This window comes from Thamnophis sirtalis, unplaced genomic scaffold (assembly GCF_051295495.1).
Source record: "Thamnophis sirtalis isolate CommonGarterSnake01/CBP01778 unplaced genomic scaffold, rThaSir2_p1.2 scaffold_5, whole genome shotgun sequence".
NCBI lineage: Eukaryota > Metazoa > Chordata > Lepidosauria > Squamata > Natricidae > Thamnophis > Thamnophis sirtalis.
This window is the reverse complement of record NW_028261385.1, coordinates 89,550,373-89,573,762: the sequence shown is the minus strand read 5'-3', so window position 1 is coordinate 89,573,762 and position 23,390 is coordinate 89,550,373. Positions and strand designations below refer to the sequence as shown.

Below are 23,390 nucleotides of genomic sequence, written 5' to 3'. Positions count from 1 at the left end.
GGCAGTTATATGGTCACCTCTCTACTATACAATAAGCCTGGGCGGGGGACAATAAAACATAACATTAAAACAGTTCTTAGCAATTCAAAACAAGACTTCCCTGCACATGAACTTTTACATTGACCAGGTTCCAGTCTCACTTTAGCCAACGCTTGGAGGAACAGACAAGTCTTTAGTACTTGTCTGAAGTACAGAAGGATATGGGGCTGCTGCCTTTCAGTGAGGAGTATTCCATACAATACTCTCATTCAATGTGCCCCTCAGTATCCAAGTATTCTCATCCATGAAAGATTCCCATTTTTCAAAGATAATTTATCTTTAATAGCATAAGGTTGAACAGTCATATAACCAGACCTAATATGCAGTTCAAGATACAATTATTAAGCAAGACAATATACAAAGTTGCTAGCAGATTAAGAATCTTATTAAGGAATCTGTGTAGAATATTTGTTACCAAGGTAACAAATACAGTATAATTGTTGACATAAAAATGAGTTTATTAAGTAATGTTGATTTTCATATACTAGCCTCCTACATACACAGATGCACATTTAAAAAAAAAGATCAAGGCAGTTATAAGCAGTTGTTGCTCCAAAGTTTTTTTTAATTGACACTAAAAAAAGTATTTTAAAGAAACAACTGAGTGTAGACTACTTAATTTGCAGCTTTACTAACCTGATTTCTTACAGATGTGTTAGGACTACAATTCCCAGGCAAGGAATTTATACAACAAATTGGATAGTTAGTGTTATCAGTTTTGGAGAGGTTTCCATTTAATGTAAACTCAGTAGACCCAGTTCAGTAAAATTAAACCCTTTTAAGCCCCACAGATATAAATAGCCAGCAATACGCAATATCTAGGCCTAACTAAAAGTGTAAAAATGATCAGATTTTCTCTGAAAATAGGCAACATACTTCAAAGGCAATTTTTATTTATTTTTATTTTATTTATTTATTTGTATCCCACCTTTATTATTTTTAAAAATAAGTGAAGGAACCAAACATATCCAATACACATTCCTCCAACAAATTTCCTTTGCCCCAACAACAACCTTGTGAGGTGAGTTGGGCTGAGAGAGAATGACTGGCCCAAAGTCACCCAGCGAGCTTTCATGGCTAAGGCAGAACTTGAACTCAAGGTCTCCCACTTTCTAGTTTGGGCCTTCACCAGAAAGACTAAACTGAATTATGTACATTAGGCAATATATTTCAAAAAAACCAAAGAGGAACAAAATGGTCCAAGGGTTAGCACAGATCTTGCAAATAACTGAACTGCAGTCCTCATAGTGAAACATTTTGCTTAACAATTATTCTGCTGTGACTTTAAGTTATTAACTACTTTGAAAATATTTTTTTAAAACAATGAAAGAGTCAAATATAATTAAGAAATTGCAAGAAGGTAAGCACAGGATCTGAAATGTAATTGAAGTTACAGTTTCTCAATATATCATTAGTTACTCATAAAGTTATGAAAAGTTATTTAAAACTTATACTGGTGTGCCTCTTGTTGATATACTACACATTACAGATCACTATTTTATTTTTTAAAAGATTTTATTGTGGTATTAAAACAATTTACAGAATCTCTCTTTAAGATAGAATACAATTTTTAAAAATATTCTTCCCATTCTTCCCTAACACAATAAGGTTTGCTTTTTGTGATTCAACTAAAAGACTGGTTGAAGAGTTTAATTTTAGTTGAGGTGAATCTATAATTTTTGTATATTTGGTGCTGTCCTTTGAAAAGCCGTGTCCCAGATCTTTAAAAGTGTCGATTCAAGGAAACAACTACTGTATACTAAATCCAATGACTATTTTACTTGAGTGTGTGTGTTTGTTTATTTAATAAATTCAAACAATATGGAAAGATGCTACAACCAATTAATATCTCCCTTAAATACATATCTCTGTATCTCATGGAGATTCTCAGTCATCCAGGTAATGGTTGCCCAAAGGTGCTTTTTCAAGAGGCAACTGGACACTAAAGGAACGCAAATGACCAGCTGTCTGCAAGGAGTATAAATCCTTCCATTACCCACCATGCAGTCAGAATTGAAGAAACTTCTTGGATAAGAAGTGAAACATCTTCAAAGAAAAACCAGAAAGTCCAGTGTTCTCTTGAAAAAGCACCTTTGGGATCTCTCCATGTATTTAATAACAATAATCTATCTAGAAAACTTAGTAATACTACTTTGCCCCTTTAATCTGTCCCAGCAACTCACTTGTTGGAAAAATAGGTAATGTAGGTAATGGGTTTAAAGGAAAGGGCATTAGAGAAATAGTGGTAGCGCTAACATTAATAGGCTAATATCAATGGAGATTAACTTGGCAACCTTTCAACATGTACACAGGGAACATAAGCAATACACTGTAGATGGGGCCCAGTTATCTGCAGCAGCTAAACTATTGCAAATCTCAAAATAAAAAAAATATTTATAGCAGAAATGGAATTCCATCTAGCAATAGCAATTGCACTTGGATTTATATACCGCTTTACAGTGCTTTACAGCCTCTCTAAGCTGTTTGCAGAGGTTCATATTGCCCCCAACAATCTGTCTCCTCATTTTACTGACGTTGGAAGGACGGAAGGCTGAGTCAAACTTGAACTGATCAGGATCAAATTGCTGGCAGTGGGCAGAGTTACCCTGCAATACTCTGCCACCACTATAATGGTACTATTATGCTCACAATTTTTGCAGAATACTGAACAAATAAAACCAAATGCAAGTATGTCGATGCAAATTTGCAAACACAGATACTACAGGCACACTTCAGGGAGGAAAGTAGGACAGATTTAGCCACAAAATAGGAGAGCCTTTGTGTAATAAATTGCTGTGTGATGAATAAAACAACTGTCAAAAACTGTATCCTGTCTTAGACTACTATGGTTAAAAAAGATATGCTAAGGCATCAGATTTCTATCACTTAATTAAGATTCATTGCATTACTCCTTTGAAGAATCCAATTAAAGTAACATCAAGAGGAATTTTATAGCAAACCTTAACGAAGTACGTTTGATCATAACCATAAATAAAATGGAAGCAAAGCCAAATAATCCTTTCAATAACACATGGCAGTGTATTTAAAAGCAATGTTGTATACATAATGATGTGAAAATGACCCAAACTGCTTTTACAAGCAAATATGCACTTATGACAAAAACCTGAATAGTAATTTAAAGGATGTAAGACAGCCACCCCAAATTAACTGAGAATTAATGCACATTTTACTTATTTTTAAATCTTAACTGTGAAAGTCTCATAAACTATTCAATATAACTCAAGAACTAATCTAACTTCTTTTGATTGATGAAAAGTTTTGCAAAATGAAAACCTCTGCAAATCTTTGTACTGGTCAATTATGTAATAAAAATCAGTATCTTATATCTATTTACCGTGTTTTCCCGAAAATAAGACACGGTCTTATTTTCTTTTGACCCCCAAAATAAGCAGTTGACCTTATTTTCGGGGAGGTCTTATTATTTTTGAGGTGCAGGAGGCAGTGAGCGTGGTCACCTCATGGCTGCTGCTGTGTTGCAATATTTTCAGGGAGGACTTATTTTTAGGTGAGGGCTTGTTTTAATGCATGCGCTCAAAAGCCGGATCGGGCTTATTATCCAGGAAGATCTTATTTTCAGGGAAACAGGGTATGTCTGGCAAATAAGCCTGTTGATAGTTAGAACTATAGTGTAATAACTAGGGTTTCAAATAGAAAATATAGAAATAGATGTCTGGTGCATATAATCTCACTGAGATATTATCAGCATTAGAATAGCTGTCCCCAATTCTTCCAATCTCATACTGTATGAACTTGAAGAACATTTCAAATAGTTTTATACTATTATCCTGTCCTTCCTACATGAAGTCCAATAGCAATATCACATAGACTTATATAATGCTTCATCGTGCTTTACAGCCCTAAGTGGTTTATAGAGTCAGCATATTGCCCCAACAATCTCGGTCCTCATTTTACTAACCTTGGAAGGATGGAAGGCTGACTCAACCTTGTGCCGGTCAGGATTGAACTCCTGGCTGTGGACAGAGTTAGCCTGCAACACTGCATTCTAACCACTGTGTCACCATGGATCAATAGAAGGCCATGTTTAATTGTCTAAGGCTGGTAAAGAGATATAGTAACTGTCCAAGATTATCCAATTAATTTTATGAAAATTGGAACATAGGCCTTTTTGCTGCAATCTAACATTCAACGAGGAATAGTTTTGCAGGTTTCATTAAGACACACCTCTGTATTAAAGACTTGGAAACTGGCCAATAAATATGTCGAGGGATTCAGAACTTAACAGGCTAGTTCAGCATCTCTTCTGGGTAAATCATTATAAATCAATATAAAAGATAACATCATTAAACATAAAGAAGGACAGATCTTATTGAAAAAGAGCCAACGGATTCATTAAGGCTAACTCTTCTTTTACCTGGAGGCTTATTCAGGGTTTTTTTTTAAAGCATCATTAGAAGGGCCCGACAATTACTCCTTGTCCCCATCTTCTTGGCTTTGTTCCAGGCCATAATTCATGCAATTTTATCCTTCTGTTATCCATGCTGAGAAACATTAGCTAAGTCATAAAATAGTAAAGAGAGTCTGAACACTAACATTGATGCCAGCAGTCTTATTATTACCACAGCAAGATCTGGTTATGCTAAGAATTGCTTTTGTGGAAAGTTTCTAAAAGTTTCTAGATTAAATCATATAACATAGTTAAAACAAACCATTTACTGAAATTTGTGAACCCAATCTTCAGATCTTCACTGCGCTGCTAATTGATTACCAGCCATAATTTAAGCTGTTGGTACAAATTTTAAAAATCTTGAACGATGTAGGGTTTAGCTATCTAGAATATTGTCTTTTCTGAATGAAACTATTAATATTTGCAGGCAAGATCCTTTTCATGGTGTCCATTGCTTTCAAAACCTTGTCTTTCTGGCATGCAGAAGAAAGTCTTATCCTGCACCTTGCTTCCAGACTATGCAATTGACCTTACTGCTTCCTTAATATTTATAAAATCTGCACATAGGCATTTAGTTGACATTTAACTATTGGTTGATCAGCTAATTAATTCTAATAAATGTTTTTTAACTTTTTATATTGCTTTCGGTATTTTATTTTGTCAGTCAATGAAAAGCAAAGTGCAAATAATCTAAGACAGTATTTCAGGGTGTCAGCAAACAAATGTGGTTAACATACAAACTTTTAGAAGATTTTTATAAACTCCCTTACCAAAACTTTTTCAGCAAATTTAGCAATCTTTGGATAAGAGAAGAAGCCGTGTTACTGTTGAGTTTTAGAATAGGAAGCAGGCAGAGATAGGTTTCAAAATCTGCCGCTACCAGTTCGCTCGTGCTCGTGCGCATGCTCTCGTGCAAGCTTGTGCATGACACTTCTGTGCATGCGCAGAAGCGTTCAGGCACAGCCTCCCACTGTCACCACTACTGGTTCATCTGATATGGGCTGATGCAGGAGCAACCAACCTCTGGAAGCAGGGATCAATTTAAAATCCCCCACTCCCCGATAAATTGTTTGAAAGGGCATAAACAATGGGATCTCCCAAGGACCTGTATCAGGAAAAGTCTTCTCAAATGATTTGAAATAACTGTTGAACATTGACAGATCCATGAGTGCTGATGATCAAATTGTTTAGAGTAGATGAAATAAAAACTATAACAAGAGCTTTACTTTAACTTTCCTATATTGTGAAAGAACCATTAAAATGGCAAATGAATGTAATATAAGCACCCAATGAACACATAGGGTGCAAGCATACACAAAATACTATATACGTCCAGTGATACCTCAAATGAGAATACTGAAGACCTGAGAAAAAGTGGATAGAAAATTGATAACCGTAAAATATAATGATAGTACAATATTCTGTAAGAAAAAAATATAATATTTGTTGAATGGTTATCACAAATATATAAAAAATAGTGAAAAGATGTCTATAAATTAAACATGGTATGGAAAAAAGTAAATAGGCTATTTCTATAATTTGAACATCTGGACTACCTGGTAAAGTTGAATGTGAAATTCAGATCAAAGTATTTGCTAATGGCCATACATAGATTGGAAAATAGATTGATTCATGGGCTATTACAGACTGCTCTTCACAAAAGCTATATTTAGTATGCCTCTGAGGGCTCTCAGTTGTTATGGAATACAAGTAATCCTCAATTTACAACAGTTTATTTAATGACCGTTCTAAGTTACAATGTCACTAAAAAAATGACTTATCACCATTTTTCACACTTTTGACCACTGCAACATCCCCATGGTCATGTGATTAAGATTTGGATCCTTGATAACTGGTTCATAATTATGACATTTCAAGTGTCCTGGGATCATGTGAACACCTTTTGCAATGTTCTGACAAGCAAAGCCAATGGGGAAGCAAGATTTTGTTACTACCTTAAAATCTGAAAGTGATACACTTAACAAATGTGGCAAAAAAGCGAAAAATGGGGCAAAATTCACTTAACTACTGTCTCACTCAGTAACATAAATTCTGGGCTCAATTGAGCTTGTAAGTCGAGGACTACGTGTTTGGGCTGGAGTTGTAACTGAATACCTGTCCAGCTTTTGGGCTTACTGTAGGTATGTGGATGATTGCTAAACACAAACCATTGTTATAGATACATATTCAATTTGATTCAGCATGAATCTTATAATAATATAAGATTTATGTGAAATCTATGAACAAGTATTAAATAGCACATAGGATTGTAATCCAATAGACTCAACAGAACTACCACCAAGATGTAAATAAGAAACGTTTTTTACCCTTTTTAATAAGGTACTATATTTATAGCAATATTTAACCCAGATAGTATCATAATTTATACAAATATCAATAGAAATATAGAAACATTAGCTCATACACCTTATTATAATTAATTCATCAACACAATAATAGCTTCACTTAATAGAATGGATGATGGATGCTGAATGCAGTGTGGGAGAAAAAAGATGACTTCAGAGCTAATGAATGTGACTGGAATATGCAGATCCGGAATATGAAATAATGAAAATTCTACTTATAAGCTCTCTTAATAAACCGTATGAGAAGCTAAACTACCCTACTGAAGACAATGCAATTGCCATTATACAAACTGCTGTTCTCTAAGTCTTTATTAACAGGGGGGGGGGGGGAGAGACAAGAATTTTGGGATAAAGAATCCTATTTTGGAATCATGTCTCTGTAACAGAGGTTTCCATGCTTACCGTGACTTGAATTTCACCTCTAATTCATTCTGGAAAAAACAATTCGCATTTTTGCATTCTTGAGGGATGAATACAAATACTGCTACTGTGCACCTTTCCTTTTTGTTGCCAGAAAAGCAGGCAAAAGGTTTAACTTCTTTAAGTTTCTTGATCTCTATCTATATATGAATTGGCAGAATTAAAGGCACTGAATTCAATACAATCAATTGGATTGGAGTAAGCATGAATAGAATATGAGTTTAAACCATTTGGAGGGCTGTAATGAATGAATATGCTACCAGACATTAGTTCCTGTGCACAAGATTACCAGATTACCCCCTTCTCCTTTTTTCCCCTTTTCTATGGTTAAAAAGAATAATTGCTGAATTTGTTGTATAAAAATTCCAAAACAGCCAAAGGAATTTACCCTCCTTTCTAAACTCTGACAATTCACTTCCTTCACTTAACAAAGCAGAAAGCTTTTCCTTGTAAATCCCCCCCCCATCCTCTCCTAATTCTTTTTCTTCCTCTCATTGTCTTTCCTTTTAAAGTCAAACTAAAGAAAAACTTTTTGTGGAATAAAATTCCAGGAATCAGACTCTGGGTCTCGTGTTTCATTGCAAAAACTGCCATAGAAAGAAAGGAGGAAAAGTCTATCCAACTATCTTCCTGCTTGTTGTCCCAGCATACAATACAATAGTTTTCCATCTGCCCTGAAAGGCATCCAGAAAATTTAGCCCTAAGATCATTTACCTGAGTAAGAGTTTTAGTAAAATCAATGGGGCTCTCTGTGACGCACTGTAGGTGAGGTGGGGCTCTTTGGAACTAATGTTAAAATGCCTGCCCTGCCACATTTACCAGCTCCATTATAGTATGTCTGTGCCCAGTGGCGGATTAAGGCTCACTGGTGCCCTAAGCACTGACAAATCTTGGTGCCCCTCCTTTGTACATACTGTACAAATATTCATTGGTTAATTTTTTCTTTCTCAACTTTATGGTGCCCCCTTTGGGCCTGGTACCCTAAGCACGTGCTTAGTCTGCTTAATGGTTAATACACCACTGTCTGTGCCTTGGCTACAGACACACGCTATCCGCTATATTAGTTGTACATACACCTTGTTACAGGTACATCTGTCCTTAGACATCCTAAGCCTCTTTTTGACTTCCCAGATGAAGCAACTACTGTATGCTTCCTTGTTGGGCATATACCAATCTCTCCGTTCAACCAAACCATACTTTTTTTCATGACCCCAAACATCCTTCCTTCTATTTCCTCGCCCACAATCAGATGGGCAGGTCCAAATTCAGCCCTACCTTCTTCTTCAACAGGGACCAACTCACATGTCTTTGAATCGGCACCACCACAAAAGATGCCTTCCCTTTCTTCAATCAGCCGTCTTCCAATCCCGTCAGAGAAGGAAGGAAGGAAGGATGGAAGAAGAGAAGGGAGAAAAAAGGGCTGCAGCTCATTCCTTTCATGCTCTAATAAACTTACATATTGCAGGCACACAGAGAGAAAGACACACACAAGCAAAACAAACTCTGATTTTTCCCCCCTAAATAAAGTATTTGCTAAGTCCAGGGTGAAGCTCTGCAAGCGTCTTCCACTGGTCCTTCTCTAGAACAAAATGTTGGGGTTTCTTTTAACCCCCCCCCCCAAAAAGGGGAGACCCTCTTACCTATGTTCCCTTCATCCATTCTATAACTGCCCTAATTCTCTTCCTTGAGGACAAGTGGTTGCCTCCACTCGCGATTTCATCCCGTCTTGCAAGAGCTGCCTTCACACCCACCCACCCCACTCACTCACGCACCCCCCCACCCCCCACGAGAGCAGGACAAGCATTCTTATCCCCAGCCAGGTGTCCTAAGTCCCCAGAAGCTGCTCCTACACACACACACCGTCTCCCACCCCGGGGGTCCCCAAGTCCTTTGCCACCCGGACCTCCGGCTCCCCACAGGACTGAGATCCACCTACCTGCACGTGCCTGTCCATAGGAATGTGATGTGTGTCCCCGCGTGATATTTGAGGGAGACGGGGAAAGGGGGGGGAGGAGGAAAGAGGAAACCGTGGTCTATTCGCGATATTGGATGGCCAGCTTCTTATAAACCGGAGGTTGTTTAGGCTGGGAGGAAAAAGAGTGTTGTGTCTGGGCGAGGGGAGCGCGGATTTCATCCCCGCTCATTGGCAGCTCCCCGCCTTCCTCCTCCTCCTCCTCCTCACTTCCCCACCCCCACCCCACCCCGTGTGTTTGTGTGCATGTTCGCCGACGGCTCCCCGCCTCCTTTCTCGGCGATATTATTAAACGCTGGGTGAGACACCGGGGAGAGAGCCCGTATCAGCTACCGGAAATCGAAGCCCTGGCCATAAATATACCACAGGAAGTACCACACGCACTCACAGATCGCTTCTCTTTCTCTCCCCCCCTCCCAATTGTTACTTGCTTAGCCAGTCTTTGCTGCCACCTCCCACCGCCCCATCTCTCTCTCTCTCTCTCTCTCTCTCTCTCTCTCTCTCTCTCTCTCTCTCTCTCTCTCTCTCTCTCTCTCTCTCTCTCTCTCACACACACACACACACACACACACACACACACACACACACACAAAAAGGATCAACCGGTGCCCTCGCCTCCTCGATCCGCAGATACACGCACGCACGATTAAGACACGAGAAAGGCTCCCTCGCCACTATGAGATGGTCCTAGCGGGCCGGTGCCAAATGCACGTTAAGGAAAGGTTCCCTGGTTCAATGGAAGAGCAGAGGTGCGAACCCGTCAGATAAATGCCCGGTAACTTAAGAACAATATAATGCAACGCCTGTAATACAGATATCCTCCTGTAAAGGTATAGCCCGCAATATGACTCCAAAGAAAGGGAAGGAAGGAAGGAAGGAAGAAGAAGAGAAAGAAAGAAAAAAGAAAGGTAGAAGAAAAGAAAGAAAAGTCTTGGATAGAAAGAAAAGAAAAAGAAAGAAAAGTCTTGGATAGAAAGAAAAGAAAAAGAAAGAAAAGTCTTGGATAGAAAGAAAAGTAAGGAAAGAAAGAAAGAAGAAAGACAGAAAAGTCTTGGATAGAAAGAAAAGAAAGGAAGGAAGGAAGGTCTGGGATAGGAAGGCAGGGAGAATATTTCAAAGCTTTTAAAGAAATTCACATGAGGAAAAAGTGCTGGGAAGTGTGAGACTAAAAGCCCATTACAAGCGCTCACAACTGGAGTTTTTCTTTAGACACCCTGGAGAGAAGGAGGATTTCAGTTAGAGTGTCTTCATCCAGACGGCTATTGCGGTCCCAGGTAAAGATGCAGATAAAAGTATTTAAATTGTTCACGCTACATTGGAAAAAAAAGAGACACTCTCAAAATAGTCACATCCCTCTGCAAGCAGCGCATAATATAACGAGGTGCCCTCAATGTCATTTTAAGAAGCATCACTTTTCACGCAGAAACGTGTAGGTGTGCGCCTCTCTGGGCGTTTTGTTCGCGACCTCACTCAAACCGGGGTCCGAGTGTCTTCTTCAGATAGTCGCCCCCCCCCCCAACCCGCGTCTCTCTCCGTTTGCATTCTTCGACATTTGTTCCTTATGGCTGCATTATTGTTGTTGTTGTTATTATTATTATCATCATCATCATCATCATCATTATTATTATTTTCTTCTTCCTCCTCTTCTTTTTGCTGCTTTCTCGTTTTCCCCAAGATAATGCATAACCAAGCGTAATATCTCAGCTGTGCGCTGGGGTCACGGGTCTCCAGTTGGCGTCGGGTTGGAGTTAAAAATAATAATAAAATTAGTAAGACGGTCACGGTGCAACCCTTCCTATTGTTTCATGGCGAACGGACTCTGCCGCTTTTTCTCCTGCTTTTCCAGAGCAGCAAGGAAATGCAGAAAGGGCGGGGGGAGAAAGATGGAGGAGTCGGAGGGAGTCGCTTATTCAACGGCGAGGCAATAACAGCAGCTCATTAAATACAATGCCAAGCAAATGTCCGCCTGTGGAAAAGCAGCTGGAAAGCTTTCCAGCCCTTTGGAACCATCTGTATCCAGGAGTAGCAAAAGAGGGATATTTATGAACGCAGTATGGAAATCCTTCTCTGGTCACAAAACATTTTTTTTCAGGTTTGAAAACTAGAAAAGTGGGACAGAGGGAAGAGGGGGGGATCTGGGGCAGTTTCCTCTTTTTTTAGTTATTTGCAGTGCTTAGATCATCAGGAGAGGCAATGCTGCTGCTTATTGGAGTGAATAGCAATTGCAGAAGAATATATCTCTTTCCCTCATACACATGTTAAGGTGCCACTTGGAAAGAAAAGTAGGTTTGCCGCCTGGACTGAAAAATAAAAATAGGATCTAGGTCACGCAAAAGGGGAAGGACAAAAGATGACAGGCATTTCTAACAAAATTTGCAACTGCTGGGTTAATACAAGGGGGGGAGGACATAGATTCAAAATTTGCATCTGCTGGTTTTCTATAGAGAGATAATTTTGAGAGCAATACAGAAGGTGTATGTAATAATGATTGCCACTAAACAATAAGTCTTCAGAAGTTGTGGATGCTCCATCCCTGGAGGTTTTTAAGAAGACATTGGATAGCTATTTGTCTGGAATGGTATAAGGTCACCTGCAGGGTTTAGACTAGAAGACCTCTAAAGTCCCTTCCAACTCTGTTATTCAGTTACCTTCTCAGTTTATTATGCAGCTAGCTAGACGGGGGGCGGGGGGTGTCTCCAACTGTGGCAACTTTAAGTCTGGAGGACTTCAACTTCCAGAATTCCCCAGCCAGGGTTGGGGACCCCTGAGCTAGACTATCCTTATTCCTGGTTCTGTTTAATTATCAGCCCATCTTCCCAAAAGTTTGCTGTCCCTGTTGATGATCCATTCTCTGATTTTCTTGCCTTTGTTTCAGTGCTTTTCAGTCACCTGAGTTCTCTCCAAAGCAAAGATGACAGAGTTGCATGGATTTTACACACTTTGAGTATGGAACTTGGCATACTTAAGGCTATATTAAGGTTACTTCAGAAATCATCCACTATGGGGTTATTTTATATATCTTTAGTTAGGAAATAAAATATAAAATGTATGCAATCAAGGCAAATTTCAGGATGTCAGAGACATTTGAGGTAATTTGATTTTGAAACCCATTTTCTTTAAATATCCCATTTAAGATGATTAAGGAAATAAAACACTATGAGATTTCACTTCTTTGAAAGTGATTTTTTTAAACTTTTAAAAAAATAAATCCAAGTTTTATCATTAAATGGGCAATAAGATTACTCTGAGAGGCAATTATCTACCCTGTTGTATTTTTTTTCTAGATGAAAAAAACTGTGAATGTTTTCATGTATCAAAATACCAAAACTTTGTCTACTTGACCTGGACTAAATGGGAGTATCATTTATTATTCATTTGCCGGAAGGAAAATATCCTTGTCCTAGATCAGGGGTCAGCAACCTTAAACACTCAAAGAACCATGAAGGTCCTAAATGGAAGCTCCCTGTTCAATTCTGCAATCAACTTGAAGTCCAGTTCGCCCACCATAGAGTTTCCTCCTAGTGCAGTGTCCTTTTTCCTTTACCTGTCCTAACCAAAAGCCCTATCAATTGTGGAGCAAAACGGAAAACAAATGGTTCCTTGCCATAGAGTCTCCTCCTGGAACACTGTGTTCCCCTCTCCCCCCGCCCTACCTGGAAGCTCCTCTCAAAATTGTGGTGCCGGAAGAAGGCGGGGCTTAGCAGTGAGAAGACGGACTTTCAGGCAGCTCCTGAGAGACCATCTAAACTGGGTCATTTGGACGATTCTTTCTGGATCTAAGCTGTCCCGAAGAGACAGTGAAAGGTAGAGGGAACCCCAGTGGTCCCAGAGATGTTCGCAAAGTCTCTGGGAACCTAAGGAAAGCCCTCTTTGCCAGTGATTTCCGGACCAGCCATCAAGGCTGCTGAAACTGCGGATAGCCCTAAAGAGACTGGATAAGAACATGTTGTTTGGTGTGAGTTTTAAACCCTTTTTTCTTTGTTGGAAAGAGAACACTCTAAATTTGGAAGCTTAGTTTAAAATAAGGCTGACTAGTGAGAAAAAGCGGTGGGTATAAGATTTGCCAATTGAGGGAGTATTTTTTCTGTTCCTTTTTTTTTATTTTTGGAAACCGGGCTGGACTCTTTTGTAACAGATGCACTTAAAAAACAAAACAATGGGAAAGCCCCAAGACCAGATGGACTACCTGTGGAATTTTACAGAATATTTGAAGAAACACTGACCCTTCCACTCCTACAAGTCATGAATGAACTGATGTTTGAGAGCAAAATACCGAAGTCATGGTCAGAAGCGTATATTACATTACTACCTAAGGAAGAGACCGATCTAACACAAATTAAGAATTACAGACCAATTTCCTTATTAAATTCAGACTACAAGCTATTTGCATCTATACTAGCTGAGAGACTTAAAAAATATTTAAATAGCTTCATCCACTCAGATCAAAATGGCTTCTTACCTAAAAGACAAATTAAAGACAACATGAGAATGATTTTGAATACTTTGGAATACTATGAGGCCCACCCTGAAAAACAAATGGCATTGATGTTTCTCGATGCGCAGAAGGCTTTTGACAATGTGAATTGGCAATTTATGTTTTTACAACTGGAGCAGATGAATTTGGGCAATAAATTTACTCAAACTATACGAATGATATATCAGAAACAAGCAGCAAAGATAATGGTAAATGGAGAATTAACAGATCCTATTGAAATAAAGAGAGGTACGAGACAAGGTTGCCCATTATCACCACTACTCTTTGTCTTAACATTAGAGGTCCTAAACAGAAAGATCAGAGAAGAAGAAGAAATACGAGGAATGAAAATTAAGAGAGAAGATTATAAGCTACAAGCGTTTGCAGATGATCTAGTTTTTATCCTTGAAGATCCACTAGAAACAGCACCCAAACTGCTAGAAAGAATAGAGGAATATGGAAAAGTAGCAGGCTTGAAAATAAACAAAGATAAAACAAAGATTATGACAAAGAATATCCCAGCAACACAAAAGGAAGAGTTGTCAGAAACGTTGCAGATTCAAACTACAAGTAAGGTTAAATTTTTGGGGATATACTTATCACCTAGATGTAGCACTCTTAAGGAGGACAACTATACCAGACTAAAACAACAAATAGCAATTGATCTGAAGAAATGGGAAAATCTGCACTTATCAATGATGGGAAGAATTTCTACAATTAAAATGAACATTTTACCTAGAATTCTATACCTGTTTCAGATAATCCCAATCAGATTGGGTAAGGATTTCTTTCAAGATTTAAATAAAATAGTTTTGAAATTTATTTGGCAAGGGAAAAAAGCTAGAATAAAACTTAAATTGCTACAAGATGCTAGATCTAGAGGAAGATTTGGCCTACCTGATTGGGAGCTATACTACCAAGCAACAAACTTGATGTGGATTAAGGAGTGGATATCATTAAAAAACTCTAGATTATTGAATGTAGAAGGTCATGATTTATTGTTGGGATGGCATGCTTTCTTATGGTATAAGGGAACTAAAGCACATGATTATTTTAGAAGACATTATATAAGGGAGGCGTTGTTATTAAACTGGGAAAAGGTAAAAAGATTACACTACTTAAAAATTCCAGTCTGGATATCAACAATTGAAGCATTTTCATATCCAATAATATATAAAAAGGAACAAACAGTTAGATATATTGAATTATTGAATGCAGAGGGTGAACTCAAATCTATTCAAGAGTTGAAACAAGAAGGGATAGAAATGAACTGGTATTCATATGTACAGATACAATCTAGATATAATGAAGATAGAAAACCCAAAGGTTTTTACAATAAAATGACTGAGTTAGACAAAATTTTAACAGGTACTGATTAAAAAACTATATGGATATTTATTGGAGGTTAAATTGCAAGAAGAACAAGTTAAAGAAACTATGATAGCTTGGGGGGGGGGAATTAGGTATGGGATTGACTTAGAGAATTGGCAGAAATTGTGGTCTCAAAATTATAAAATGACAATGTCTACTGCATATAGAGAAAACTTGTATAAGATGTTTTACAGGTTTTGTTTGTTTGTTTTTTGTTTTATTGGGATTTATATGCCGCCCTTTTCCCTGAGGGGACTCAGGGCGGCTTACAACCACAGGGGAGGGGAAGTGCAAGGTCCAAAACAAAACAATTGGTGAACAAAAGAAAATTAATAAAACACAACTTTCATTCAGCAATCAAACACTCGGGCGGGTGATTGGAAACCTATTCCCAGGCCTGCTGGGAGAGCCAGATCTTGAGGGCTGCGCGGAAGGTCTGGATCGTGGTGAGGGTGCGGATCTCCATGGGGAGCTCGTTCCATAGGGTCGGGGCAGCAACAGAGAAGGCTCTCCTCCGTGTGGTCGCCAGTCGGCATTGACTGGCTGATGGAATTCGGAGGAGGCCTAGTCTGTGCGATCTAATTGGTCGGTTTAGGGAGGTAATCGGCAGAAGGCGGTCTCTCAAGTACCCAGATCCACTACCATAGGTGGCATCTACCCGCAACTAGAATTGCAAGAATGTCCAAGAATAAATCAGAAAAGTGTTGGAAATGTCACCAGATACTGGGTTCATACTACCACATGTGGTGGACTTGCATTGAAGCTAAAAGATACTGGACTAAAATCCACATGTGGTTGGAGAAAAAGACACACAAACAAATAGACTTCAAACCAGAGGTCTTTTTATTGGGGATCATACCAGAAATCTACAACAAAGACTTAAAATATTTGATTGCAAATGTGTTAACAGCAGCCAGAATTGTATTTGCAAAAAACTGGAAAAATGAAACAATACCAAAACAGAAAGAAGTTATCCGAAAAATAATGGACTGTGCTGAAATGAGTAAAGTGACACTTGAAATTAGAAAACAAGAGGATGAGCAATTTTATAAGATATGGGATTTGTTTTATCGGTGGCTAGGGGAAAAATAAAACTTGGAAATGAAAAATGATATACTTATGCTTTAATTGAAGAAGTTAAATGATGATACAACTATGCTGTGAAATAAACTAACAATGATACAATGAAAAATTAATATATCAATGAATTGAATATTTTAGAATTTTTTGCTTTAAAAAGGATAAGGATAATAATGATTTTATGTATATTTAATAGAGGTCTGGTGATATAATGTATAATGTTAAGAATGTATTATGATATTCTGCTGCTGATAAATAATTTTAATAAGGGAATAATTGAAAACTGGTATATTTATGTAGTGACATTTTGTTGAAAAATGAAGGAATAAGATCTCTGTTTGAAAGTATGAAGTACAAGGATAATAATGAACATAAGTATATTTTCTGGGGAAAAATAATACTAATGGTAACTGAATATATATTGTAGAATGAAAGTGAGGTATTTATACTAGATGAAAAGTCTGAGATGGTAAATATTATTCAAGGATGTGGATGTTAAAACACCTGTAACCAAACAACATGCTATATGTAATGATGGTTTTTTTTTCTTTTTGTGTTTTTTTTCTTTTCCTTTGTGTGTGTTTGTGTGTGTGTGTGTGTTTTTTAATTATTGTTGTGTGTATTAAATATATATATAACAGAGAGATACGGGGTGTGGGGGGGGAAATGTAGTTGGGATGGATTGCCACAGGTAGGGGAATAAGAAATGATACTAAATTATAACCTATTAAATGAAATAATAAATGTATAAGAATGATAAATGTTAAAACACCTGTAACCAAATGACATGCTGTAAGTGATGATGGTTTTTTTTTCTTTTTTGTGTTTTTTCTTCTTCTTTCTTTTTTGTTTTTGTTTCTCCATTGTTGTGTGTATATGTTGTCTATGTAACAAAAATAATAAAAAAAATTATTAAAAAAAATTGTGGTGCCGACTGGCGACAGGGAGCCGCAGCAGAGGGATGAAAGAGCCACATGTGGCTCCAGAGCCACGAGTTGCTGACCCATCCTAGACTCCAAATGTTCACCACAGCTGCAGTGGCCTAATGGTGGAGCTCTTGATTTACAATCAGGAGGTTGTGAGTTCGATCCTAGGTGGAAGCAGATGTAGGGTCTCCTGCTTGGGCAAGGGGTTGGACTAGATGACCTGTAAGGTCCCTTCCAACTCTGTTAATCTGTTACCTTCTATCTCTCTCCTAGTATTACGTTTCTTTGTGAATACCTTGATTCGTAACCAATGCTCAATAAAGCCTCTTTATGGGTCAGTACACTGGCTGGTTTGTTCAGTTAGGATTACAAACCTAGTCCAAATTCATGGGCTGTCTCAAATATAGAGCGTTTAGTCATGCTAGTACCAAAATGTAAAAAGTTAGAAACATCTGGAAATCTTTCCCATTATTTAAATTTTGAGGAGACTGAAAGCAGAGCCTTTGCCCTTATTCAAATAGACACTAAATATTCTCTCCATCTTCAAGAATCCATTGGGATTAGTTTTCTTTCTCAACAGAAATTGTTTAGAAAATTTGCCACTTTGCAACTTTAATAAGACTTGTATGCCGGCCACTCCCTAGGGACTATGGCCGGCTCACAACAAAAATAAAAACATAGAAAATATTAAAAATACAATTATTTAAAATAAAACCATCCATTCAATCATGTGGGGCTGGTTTTAATCAACAGCCCCAGGCCTGCCGGAACAGCCAGGTCTTGGTGGCTTTACGGAAGGCCGGGAAAGTGGTAAGGGTCCGGATCTCTGCGGGTAGCTCGTTCCATAAGGCAGCTACAGAGAAGGCCCTCCCTCGGGGGGCCACCAGCCGGCATTGTCCGATCGATGGCACCCGGAGGAGGCCCAACCTGTGCGATCTTATTGGTCGTTGGGAGGTGAATGGCAGGAGGTGGTCTCTCAGGTAGCCAGGTCCAATACCATGGAGGGCTTTAAAAGTAATGACTAGCACCTTGAAGCGGGTCCGGAGACCAATGGGGAGCCAGTGCAGCTCGCGGAGGATAGGTGTAACATGGGTGTATCTAGGTACACCCATTATCGCTCACGCGGCTGCATTCTGGACCAACTGCAGTCTTCAAACACTCTTCAGGGGCAGCCCCATGTAGAGTGTGTTACAGTAATCCAGTCTTGAGGTGACGAGGGCGTGAGTGACTATTCAAAGTGCCTCCCGGTCCAGATAGAGCCGCAACTGGTGCACCAGGCGAACCTGGGCAAAGGCCCCCCTGGTCACAGCCGACAAGTGGTGTTCTAACGTCAGCTGTGGATCCAGGAGGACCCCCAAATTGCGGGCCCTCTCCGAGGAGTGTATAACTTCACCCCCCAGGCTAAGAGATGGGATGTCTGGACCATCTTTGGGAGGCAACATCAATAGCCACTCGGTCTTGTCTGGATTGAGTGCAAGCTTGTTTGCTCCCATCCAGACCCTGACAGCCTCCAGGCACTGGCACATCACTTCAACTGCTTCGCTGAGTTGGCACGGGGCGGAAAGATACAATTGAGTATCATCCGCATATTGATGATATTTAATCCCGTGCCGGTGTATGATCTCACCCAGCGGCTTCATGTGGATGTTAAATAGGAGGGGGGAGAGGACCGAGCCCTGCGGCACCCCATATTTGAGGGGCCTCAGGGTCGATCTCTGTCCCCCAACCAACACCAACTGCGACCTGTCCGAGAGGTAGGAGGAGAACCACTTTAAGACGGTGCCTCCCACTCCCACCTCGCGTAACCGTCGCAGAAGGATACCATGGTCGATGGTATCGAAGGCTGCTGAGAGGTCAAGAAGCACTAGAATAGAGGAATGTCCTCTATCCCTGGCCCGCCAGAGATCATCGATCAGCGCGACCAAAGCAGTTTCGGTGCCGTAACCAGGCCTGAAACCCGACTGAAAGGGATCCAGATAAAAATGCAACGCTGAAAAGCAATTCTTGTTGCGTTTAAGCAATTCTCCCTTGCGGTCTGAAGAAGGCTGCATTGTAAGTCCGTAACATAACACCCAAAGCCCGGCTTCCTTTGATTCTTCCACATGGAGGTCTTGAAGTATAGTATTATTAACCAAAAGATATTGCAGAGATGTTTCTCTTTTTCTTTGTTTTCTTGGAAAGAGCAGAGATAGTAAAAAAAAAAAAAAAGACAGCAAGAATTAGAAATGGAAGTTGATATGGTATGTCTATGAAGATTCTCAGTCATCCAGGTCATGATTGTCCCAAAGTGCCTTTTTTTTTCAAGAGGAAACTGGACTTTCTTGCTATCGTATGGATTTTACAATGCTGGAAATAAGGCACTGCAATTGTATAATAGAAGCCTTATGTGCTCAAGTTATTTCTATCCTTGGAAGCAAAGAATAGGACATGTAATCACTATTCCGGCTATTAATGTAAGATTACTTGTCTAGAGACTACTTTTTAAGCAAAGGACAAAGGACTTTTACACACACACACACACAGTTCATTTTTAAGTGATCTACAGATTGGATAATGTTTTTTTCTGTTAGTCTTCTAGATCTACAAAATACTTCCTTTCTTGCAAAGATCTTCTCCTCTACAAAAACTCCTGCAGGCAAAGACATCCTATCACAGGATGGACCAAGCAACATTTAACAAGCATGGGACCACAGCAGGCATGGACAAAAAAACTTCTTTGTCATGGCCCTGAGAAAAATCTTGGTAAGAATTTGTGAGTGAATCGCAATTTTTATCTATCTTAAATATGTGTTTGTAGAATTATTCTAGGTGGAGGAATAAAATAATCTACTTTATTATCCTACATAATATTTATTTGTTTATTATCCAATATTATTTATTATTTTTATAAATAACTCAAGGCGGTGAATATACAAAATACTCCTTCCTCTTCCTATTTTCTCCAATAATGACAACCCTGTGAGGTGGAATGGATTGAAAAAGAGTGACTGGCTTGAGGTCACCCAGCTGGCTTTCATAGATAAGGCAGGACTTGAACTCACTTTCTAGCCTGGTGCCTTAGCCACTAGATCAAACTGGTTGGCCCTGTCTTTAGATAGACAGAAGCATCCCCGGACCTGATTCTAGAGACCAGCAAGAATAGGGTTACCAGTTAGGTCAACAGACAAGGAAGATACTGACTATTGAAAAAGAGGGCCAATGGAGGAAAAAAGAAGACACATAGTCAAAGTTTCTTGTCATCCATGTAAAAAATAACAGCAAAAATATACTTAAGCTTACCGTGTTTCCCCGAAAATAAGACAGGGTCTTATTTTCTTTTGTTCCCCTGAAAAAAGTGCTTGGCCTTATTTTCAGGTAGGTCTTATTATTTTTGAGGTGCAGGAGGTGGCAAGTATGATCACCTCATGGCTGCTGCTGTGTTGCAATATTTTTGAGGAGGGCTTATTTTACCGCATGTGCTCAAAAGCCAAATTGGGCTTATTATCCAGAGAAGTCTTATTTTCAGGGAAACAGGATACATACATATGAACTTACTTTTCCGGCATCAGAAAAACTGGTTTCTCAATCGTAATATTTTCCAAAAAATCTTTATATTAACCAAAATACATAATATGAAACCAATGATGACACTTTTATATGATCTACAGACACCAGTGATGATAGATTTGAAGATCTGGACTGAAACCCATAACTGGAATCAGGAAGTAAATTAAACTGTGGATATTTAAACTGTCAGGTTTGTATTTGAATGAGGGAAAGAAAGAAGCAGACAATTAATAAGACACAAATGTTTAAATCATTGCTTTTATCAAAACAGTCTAAAAATTTAAAAAAATGACACTGTATAAAACTGGACAATATTGCATTTAAGGTTATGCCAGATGGATGGTGGACATGAGACAAAAATGGGGACAGGTTCTCTTTTTCCTGCCATCTGGTAACCCTAAGCAAGAAATGGCTTCATGGAATCTCCAGGACTTCTTGAAAGCTAGACATGCTCAGTGAACTACTGAACATCCTGAGCCTTTTAAATAAATTCATTATTTAGAGACTGTTATCCCATCACCAGAGATGATTGAAAGTCATATTCCACTCCAACAGATTTCTACAGGTGGACAGAGGAAAGAATACCATCCAGGGATGGGCTGCTGGGGGTTCGCACAGGTTTCGATGATCCTCTAGCAAAGATTCTGTGTGGTTCAGCGAACACCCAAATCCCACTCCTGGCTGGCCCCACCCACCTCTCCCCTCCCCATGGTCCATTCATCATGTCGTCACTTATAAAGCCCTTCATGGTATTGGACCTGGGTACTTGAGAGACCGCCTGCTGCCAAATTACCTCCCAAAGGCCTATTAGATCCCACAGATTAGGCCTCCTCCGGGTTCCATCTACTGGCCAATGTCATCTGGCTACTACCCGGAGGAGGGCCTTCTCTGTGGCTGCTCCGGCCCTTTGGAACAAACTCCCCGCAGAGATTCGGACCCTCACCTCTCTCCAGGCTTTCCGCAAAGCCGTTAAAACCTGGCTGTGCCGGCAGGCCTGGGGTTGACGAGTTCCCTTCTCCCCTCGAATTGTGTGACTGTTGATTGTCTTTTTAAATTCTCTTTGCACTTGTTTGTTGTATTCCCTTCTTGTTTAACCCCCCCCCCCCTTGGGTTTGTTAGCCGCCCTGAGTCCCTCTGAGAATAGGGCGGCATATAAATACAATAAACCTTATAACCTTATCATGCCAAGTAAGTGCAGGGCATGTATGGAAGCTCAGGGAGGGGGGGAAATGGGCCTTCTGAAGGTTCCAGAAGTCCAGAAATGGATCTGTTTCTGGTCTCCGGATGGTCTCCGGAGCCCGGGGGAAGCAGTTATTGTTTTCCCGGAGGCTTGAGGAAAGCCTCCAGAGCCTGCGTAGGGCAACAAATCCCCCCCCCCAATGGTGCAGGAGGCCAACTAGGCCACGTCCATCAAGGCCACACCCAGCCAGCAACAGGACAGCAAACCCGTCGCTGCAATTTTTGAAACCCATCCTTGATGTCATCATGTTTTTAGCCTCAGGCAGATGGCTGACTTTGAGAATTAGCAGGTATTATGTGTAACCTGGAGAAACTGATAACATGGGAAAGAAAGAAACTTAGAAGTTTCTGGAAAAATTGCCTGTGTGGAAATGTTTTGTGGAAAAGCAGCTTTGAGAATGGATCTCCCCACCATCATGCAAGATGACTCTCATCAACCTGTCTGATAAAACCTTCAGTTGAAAGCAGTTACCTAAGAACATGTTAAGGGAAGATAAGAGTGCTTAGTAATAATTATCATGAAGAACAAGAAACCCACTTGAAATTACATTTTTCGCTAAGCTGGTGAACTGATGACAAGTAGATGGTTGAATGAAGTTATTAAATATGTACAGGAGAGCATTATTAATGGATTGAGAATACTGTATTAAATATGTAGAGATGTTTCAAACTATGCAACATTAGTTTATATTGATTAACTCTTATTGCATTTTTCAACATACAGCTGTAACTCAGCAACATCTGTTCATTCATTTGGAATAGCCTTCCATACAGTGAGACAATAGCCCTCTCCATAAATCTTTTTCATTCAGTTTTAACCCAAATCTATTATCCATCCCGGTCTTTGGATTATTATTCTGCTGAGGGGACAAGTTCACAACTGTAATAGAATATTCTGTTATCATACTGAGATATATTACGTGAAACATATGATGATTAAAAAACAAAATAACTTCCCCATCTTCCACACAATTTTTCCCTTAGGTCCACATTGCCAGAATCAGACATAGGATTTTTTAGAGGGAAGGTAAAGGTTATGGAAGTAATAAAGCTTTGCCACAAAAAGTGTCATAGCAGCCAGTGATTGATTGTGGGAGAGAATTTTAGATTAGTGGCAAGCTATACACTTAAAATCTTTTAGGTGATCAGGTGCCAAAGCAGGAAGAATGGTGTTAAACAGTTCCATCAGGATTTTCTGAGGACTGGGAAGTTATTTCTGAAACATGTTAAAATTATTTTAGGATTTGGGCTACAATTTTTGAGGCAGTGGCAAGAAGCCATGGTTAATTGTTAGCAGCTGTGATCTGGAAATCATGAAAAGGGGAATTGTGATTGCATAAATCACATTGCCAGTCCCTCCCTTAGATGAATCTCCTTAAACCTGTGGTCCTTAATTATGATGGAATTTATTTATTTATTTATTTATTTGTTCGTTTGTTTATAAAATTTATGTAGCTGCCTACCCCTTCCAGTCCGGCTTCAGACCTGGTTACAGCACAGAAACCGCTTTGGTCGCATTGACCGATGATCT

At 39.3% G+C, this 23,390-nt stretch overlaps 1 protein-coding gene across 1 annotated transcript in view; it reads right to left on the bottom strand.

The window, feature by feature from the left end:
• KIAA1958 (KIAA1958 ortholog) overlaps nt 1-9,404 on the bottom strand; it is a 102,753-nt gene extending 93,349 nt beyond the window's left edge. Inside the window, exon 1 of the mRNA XM_087716176.1 lies at nt 9,188-9,404. The gene's annotated coding sequence lies outside the window, so the exon portion shown is untranslated. The remainder of the gene's footprint in view (nt 1-9,187) is intronic.
• Nucleotides 9,405-23,390: the final 13,986 nt, after the last annotated feature.